The following is a 7,315-nucleotide window of genomic DNA, read 5'->3' as shown; positions in this document are numbered from 1 at the left end:
TACAATATGTCAGTACTCACATGTATTATCATGGCTCGTCAGCAGACACAATATACCAGTACTCACACGTATTATCATGGTTCACCAGCACATACAATATGTCAGTACTCACATGTATTATCATGGCTCGTCAGCAAACACAATATGCCAGTACTAACACGTATTATTATGGATCGTAAGCATACCCAATATGTCAGAACTCACATGTATTGTCATGGTTTGTCAGCATACACAATATACCAGTATTTACACGTATTACCATGGCTCGTCAGCATACACAATATGTCAGTACTCACACGTATTATCATGGTTCACCAGCACATACAATATGTCAGTACTCACACGTATTATCATGGCTCGTCAGCAGACACAATTTGCCAGTACTCACACGTATTATCACGGTTCACCATCGCATAACATGTATGTACTCACACCTATTATTATGGCTTGTCAGCACACACAATATGTCAGTACTTACACGTATTATCATGGCTCGTCAGCACACACAATATGCCAGAACTCACACGTATTATCATGCTCGTCAGCACACGCAATATGTCAGTGCTCACATGTATTATCATGGTTCACCAGCACATACAATATGCTTGTACTCACGGGTATTAACATGGCTCGGTGGCACATACAATATGCCAGTATTAACACGTATTATCATGGCTCGTTGGCACATACAACATCCAAGTACTCACATGTATTACCATGGCTCGTCAGCAAACACAATATACCAGTATTCACATGTATTATCAAGGCTCGTCAGCATACACAATATGTCAGTACTCACATGTATTACTATGGCTCGTCAGCATACACAATATACCAGTATTCACATGTATTATCATGGCTCGCCAGCAGAGACAATATGCCAGTACTCATACGTATTATCATGGTTCACCAGCACATTTAATATGTCAGTACTCACATGTATTATCATGGTTCACCAGCACATACAATATGTCAGTACTCACATGTATTATCATGGCTCACCAGCACATACAATCTGTCAGTACTCACCAGTATTATCATGGCTCGTCAGAAGACACAATATACCAGTACTCACACGTATTATCATGGTTCACCAGCACATACAATATGTCAGTACTCACATGTATTATCATGGTTCATCAGCACATGTAATATGTCAGTACTCACATGTATTATCATGGCTCGTCAACATACACAATATACCAGTATTCACATGTATTATCATGGCTCGTCAGCATGCACAATATGCCTGTACTCACATGTATTATCATGGTTCACAAGGACATACAATATGTCAGTACTCACACGTATTATCATGGCTCGTCAGCAGACACAATATGCCTGTACTCACACGTGTTATCATGGCTGGTCAGCATACACAATATGCCTGTACTCACACGTGTTATCATGGCTCGTCAGCAGACACAATATGCCTGTACTCACACGTGTTATCATGGCTGGTCAGCATACACAATATGCCAGTACTCACACGTGTTATCATGGCTCGTCAGTAAACACAATATGTCAGTACTCACACGTATTATCATGGCTCGACAGCATACACAATATGCCAGTACTCACACGTATTATCATGGCTGGTCAGCAGACACAGTATGCCAGTACTCACACGTATTGTCATGGCTGGTCAGCATACACAACATGCCAGTACTCACACGTATTATCATGGTTCACCAGCACATAATATGTATGTACTCACGCCTATTATCATGGCTCGTCAGCACATACAATATGCCAGTAGTCACATGTATTATCATGGCTCGTTGGCACATACAATATGTCAGTACTCACAGGTATTATGATTGCTCGTCCGCACACACAATATGCCAGTACTCACACGTATTACCATGGTTCACAGCACATACAATATACCAGTATTCACACGTATTACCATGTTCGTTAACGTACACAATATGCCATTACTCACACGTGTTATCATGGCTGGTCAGCACACACAATATGCCAGTACTCACACGTATTACCTTGGTTCACAGCACATACAATATGCCATTACTCACACCTATTATCATGGCTCTTCAGCATACACAATATGCGAGTACCATGGTTCACCAGCACATACAATATGTCAGTACTCACAAGTATTATCATGGCTCGTCAGCATACACAATATGCCAGTACTCACCCGTATTATCATGGCACGTTGGCACATACAGTATGCCTGTACTCACACGTATTATCATGGTTCACCAGCACATACAACATGTCAGTACTCACACGTATTAACATGGCTTGGTGGCACATACAACATGCCTGGACACAACATCTGGCTCAAGCATCAATGTAACATAGGCATGTTTACGCTAGAAGCGTGATGACCTGTCCACTGAATACATGGGTGATAAGCTCCACTCATTACATGAGTGAAGAGATCAACGGTCACTCAGAACCTGGACAAACATCCTGTTATGATACTGATGTGCTGACTTGTCCACTAAATACATGGCTGAAAAACTTCGAACTCAGTGTTGAACATATCATGTGGTATACTAGAAACTCAGATCAGCCAATAATTTGTCGATATGACTTCCGTCAGTTGAGACAAACAAAGTGTTTACCACGGGAACAATAGGAATATACAGAACTGCTCGGTCAAGAGGTTGTGACCGTTGTCCTAGAAATGCAGCATAAAATGCGCCCGGAATTCAGTGGCAAGGCAGACTTGTCTCGGCGACTCACCACGAGTCATAGAACGCCATAGTTCTCCTCCGCTCTAATTATCTATACGTGTTGTATATATTGTAAAAATGTACTTGTGGTACCCTGTTTCCTTTGACTTGATTATTATGATTAAATCCTCTTCGTTGACTGCCAGCTGATTCCTGTTGTTTCGGCCTTTTTAATCATGTTCCACACCTTGGACATGGACGTGCGGGAGTTGATTTTGGACACATATTTCCTCCATGACCGGAGTTAAGTTTCTTTAAATGTACGTCTTGCCCTGGCATTTGTCATTTTAACGGCATTCAGGTTATGCACAGTTTAAGATAGTGTGGAAAAAAAGAAGGTAATAAGACTCAACATAATTTCAATTCTGAGACTTTGGATAGCTTGGAGCAGATTAAGTTTGCTCTTGAATACAAGAAGTTGGAATACGCCTAGCGTCAATCAGCCCTTTCGGAGGAGTTCTTCCAGCTGGGCATGTTTCTCGTGTGGAAGTTTTGAACACTGGCGACGTCATTGTCCCTTTACCAGCGGACAGCAACGATCATCCACAGCGGGACGCACATCGGGTTGTGGATGACAATACTAGTGAGCACACCAAAGTTAAGTATAGTGTCTTTGATGACGTAGATCAGATCGTGCTGACTCATGATTATTTAAATACGAACAGGGCCATGCCGAAATCAAAGTGAAGAATAGATTAAAGCACAGTGTAAAATTTTGGTGAAATATAGGTTGCTCCAAGTTTGTGCTTGACAGTTAGTGGAGAAGTAAAGGTTATAACATCGTTACCTTCTTAGATGACGGCCTCAGAATACTGTACCACTGATTATATATAATGATCTAAGTAATGTCGGGTATGGTGGATACTGTGTTCAATTTGGTGATGTTCAGTCACATGGTCAGTGGTCTGCTGATGAGGCTAAAGCGAGCTGTACCTATCGAGAGATAAAGGCTGTGTATATGGCTATGCAGAGTATTGTGCCCAACTTGAAATTGCAGCAAGTCAAATGGTTTACAGACACCAAGAATGTTGACATTATAGTATTCAAACGATCCATGAAGAAGCATTTGCAGAACATTGCTTTGAAGATATTCCACTTGTGTATTGAATACCAGATTCACTTAGAATTGCAGTGGTTACCTCGCTCTGAAAACGAGAGAACTGATTACCTCAGTAAAATCATAGACACAGACGGGTGTTTGGGTATTGCTGACTATGTTTTTGAACACCTTAGTTACACATAGGGCCCATAAGACGTACACCTGTTTGCTTCGTATTATAACAACAAAGTCGCCAGGTTTTATTCAAAGTTTTGGAATCCGGGTTCGCGTGGAGTTGATGCATAATTTATTTATTTATATATAATTTAAATGAAATTTGATCACTTGTGTTCAGTGATATTCCTTTCAGTGTTTGATTGTAGCAGAGTAACCCAGAGCAGTGGTAAACAAGTCACAGGCACAGGCCGAAACAACAGGAATCAGCTGGCAGTCAACGAAGAGGATTTAATCATAATAATCAAGTCAAAGGAAACAGGGTACCACAAGTACATTTTTACAATATATACAACACGTATAGATAATTAGAGCGGAGGAGAACTATGGCGTTCTATGACTCGTGGTGAGTCGCCGAGACAAGTCTGCCTTGCCACTGAATTCCGGGCGCATTTTATGCTGCATTTCTAGGACAACGGTCACAACCTCTTGACCGAGCAGTTCTGTATATTCCTATTGTTCCCGTGGTAAACACTTTGTTTGTCTCAACTGACGGAAGTCATATCGACAAATTATTGGCTGATCTGAGTTTCTAGTATACCACATGATATGTTCAACACTGAGTTCGAAGTTTTTCAGCCATGTATATACTGGACAAGTCAGCACATCAGTATCATAACAGGATGTTTGTCCAGGTTCTGAGTGACCGTTGATCTCTTCACTCATGTAATGAGTGGAGCTTATCACCCATGTATTCAGTGGACAGGTCATCACGCTTCTAGCGTAAACATGCCTATGTTACATTGATGCTTGAGCCAGATGTTGTGTCCAGGCATGTTGTATGTGCCACCAAGCCATGTTAATACGAAAAAGCTCGCGCCTGTAAAATATCAACAAAAAATTAGAAAAATAGCTCACATTAAAGCCTTCACCGAGTACTCACCGCCAGCGAAGGTTTTCCGTCTTGAAATGTTGGTTGATACATATGGGATTGGAGATAGATATCTATCAATACAGAAGTAACCATGCACCAAAAGGAAGAAGAAAACAGAGACGGTTTTGGGTACGTCCGTGGTTGAGGTTGGAAAGAAGATTGAAATTTGGAAACTATGACAATCTCCTATCTGAACTCAGATTCGAAGACACGTCTTCTTTTTTTCAACTATCTGCGAATGCCTCCTGATATGTTTGTTGAACTGTTTAATTCCCTGTCTCCCAGGCTTACCCAAAAAGACACCAACTTCAGGAAAGCTCTGCAACCTGGTCTGAAGGCCCCTAGCCTCTGGGGACAAGTACACTTCCTTCTCCTACCACTTCAGAGTGTCAAAACACACCATAACCATCTTTCTCCCAGAGGTGCGCCAAGCCATCGTATACCACTACAAGGATACAGTAATTGCATGTCCTGTCACTCAAGGGGATTGGAAGACTGGAATTCGAGCAGAGATGGAATCTCCCTCATGCTGTTGGTGCCCTCGGTGGAAAACACATCGCGATTCGTAAGCCAACTGGTAGTGGAAGCCTCTGCCACAACTCTACCTGTTTTTTTCCATTGTCCTGTTGGCCCTTGTAGATGCTAATTACAGATTTCTATGAGTGGACGTCAGAGGCCTGGGTGATATGTCAGATGCACAAATCTTCAATGCCTCAGAGTTGAAGGAGTGTATATAAGATGGCAGCATATGCTTGCCCAACTCTGAACCATTGTCAAATGATGATCTGGATATGCCTTACTTCATACTTGCAGATGATGCATTTGCCCTTCGTCAATATCTAATGAAACCCTACTCAAGAAGAGTCTGTCAGAAGCTGAACTGACTGCCAACTACAGGATCTCTAGAGCAAGGAGAGTCGTGGAGAACGCCATTGGTATTCCTGCAAACCGATGGCAATTTCTTCTCCACACGCCGCAACATTATACGATCGCTGGCGATTTAAAAAAAAAATGCAATCGGGATCGATCGCAGCCCAGTGAAATGGGGGTATAATGACAGCTCTGTAATCTTAGTATGGGGTAGATTTGTTGAGGGCTGCCTTGGCAGCATAATCAGCTATTGTGTTACCAAAGATTCCAACATGGCTGGGTAACCAACAGAGGACGATGTCGCATTGGCTAGTAGCAAGATCAAAATTCAATTATTTCAATTAAAAGTGGATGTTTACTGGATAAGTGTTTAATAGCCTGAAAGCAAGAGAGGGAGTCCGAAACTATTATATGTGTGTTTATATTTGGGGTGTTTTTCTATACATTTTTAGACCTGTTAATACGCGTACGGCGGCTGCTTCTGCTGTTAAAAGTGAACTATTAGTGGGTAACCTAGAAGAATTTGTTCTGGAGCCACTGACTGTGGCACATGCAACTGTGCCACCATCTTTGGATCATCTGTAAATAGAGATTTGTATGAATTATATTATTTCTTAGCGGATGATTCTTTTGTCTTTAAGTAATTCATTAGTTTCTGATTTCTTGAAAGTGCTCAGTGTTGGGTCTACATGTGGTCCCACCAACTGCCAAGGAGGAGAAGAAAGCAGGCGGAAATGAGATGTGTTTTCTAGCATGTGAGCAGCAGACACGAAAGGTTTGACTCTTATTCGTACAGGCGGAACAAGAGAAGACTTCTTGTTGTACAGATCCTTTTTAAGAGGATTCAAAACACAGTTGAATGCAGGGTTGGATTCATTAGAATATATAAGTGTGATATGATGTAAAAGATAATTCGATACGGCGATGTTCTAAATATGGCTCATCGGCCTCGACGTAAAGACTGTCAACATGAGAGGTTCTGAAAGTTCAAAGACAAAGTCTTAGACCTTGCGGATGGACAGAATCAAGTAGTTTTAGGTTGCTGTTACAGGCCCCACCATATACGACGGAGCTGTAATCAAGTTTGGATCGAGCCAGTGATCTATAGAAGTGTAGAAGTGTAATTTGGTCCCCTCCCCACTTTGAATTGGAAACGACTTTCATGAAATCGAGTACCTTCAGGCATTTGGCTATAAGGTAAGGTATATGCGACAAAAGGTTAAATGTGCGTCGAAAATTAGACCCAAGGTCTAATTTTGATTCAAATAACGATGAGATTACAATGAAATGTTTTCATTACAGTGGGGTGCTTTCATTGGCCACGTTGGCCGCCTTTACAACTTTGATGGGGGTGCCATTTAAAAAAACGCTCTGGGTCTTTATTCGGTTTATATTTCCTGCAAACATGGATACAGTTGGTTTTCGATTTAGAAAATCTAAACCCATTTTCAAGGCACCATCTCTGAATTTTGTAGAGGCAGACTTGTAACTGTCTTTCAATGGTTCGAATATATATTCCATGACATGAACGGTGAAGGCTTTAATGTGAGCTATTTTTTAATTTTTTGTTGATATTTTACAGGCGCGAGCTTT

At 41.4% G+C, this 7,315-nt stretch overlaps 3 long non-coding RNA genes across 3 annotated transcripts; all 3 read left to right on the top strand.

Annotated features, from left to right (window-relative positions):
- Positions 1 to 25: 25 nt before the first annotated feature.
- Positions 26 to 182, top strand: LOC124274821. Its single transcript, XR_006898044.1, has 2 exons — positions 26 to 58; positions 106 to 182. It is a non-coding gene; the product is annotated as an uncharacterized LOC124274821 (long non-coding RNA).
- Positions 183 to 636: 454 nt separating this feature from the next.
- On the top strand, positions 637 to 1,148 carry LOC124274823. The gene is made up of 2 exons (XR_006898046.1): positions 637 to 699; positions 977 to 1,148. It is a non-coding gene; the product is annotated as an uncharacterized LOC124274823 (long non-coding RNA).
- A 674-nt stretch (positions 1,149 to 1,822) lies between these two features.
- LOC124274822 lies at positions 1,823 to 2,146 on the top strand. The gene is made up of 2 exons (XR_006898045.1): positions 1,823 to 1,892; positions 2,109 to 2,146. It is a non-coding gene; the product is annotated as an uncharacterized LOC124274822 (long non-coding RNA).
- Positions 2,147 to 7,315: the final 5,169 nt, after the last annotated feature.

The sequence above is a fragment of the Haliotis rubra genome, unplaced genomic scaffold (genome assembly GCF_003918875.1).
Source record: "Haliotis rubra isolate DU_JTF1 unplaced genomic scaffold, ASM391887v1 Scf1947, whole genome shotgun sequence".
In the NCBI taxonomy this organism is placed as follows: Eukaryota; Metazoa; Mollusca; class Gastropoda; order Lepetellida; family Haliotidae; genus Haliotis; species Haliotis rubra.
The sequence above is the reverse complement of the archived record's forward strand: the minus strand, read 5'-3'. Positions and strand labels throughout refer to the sequence as shown.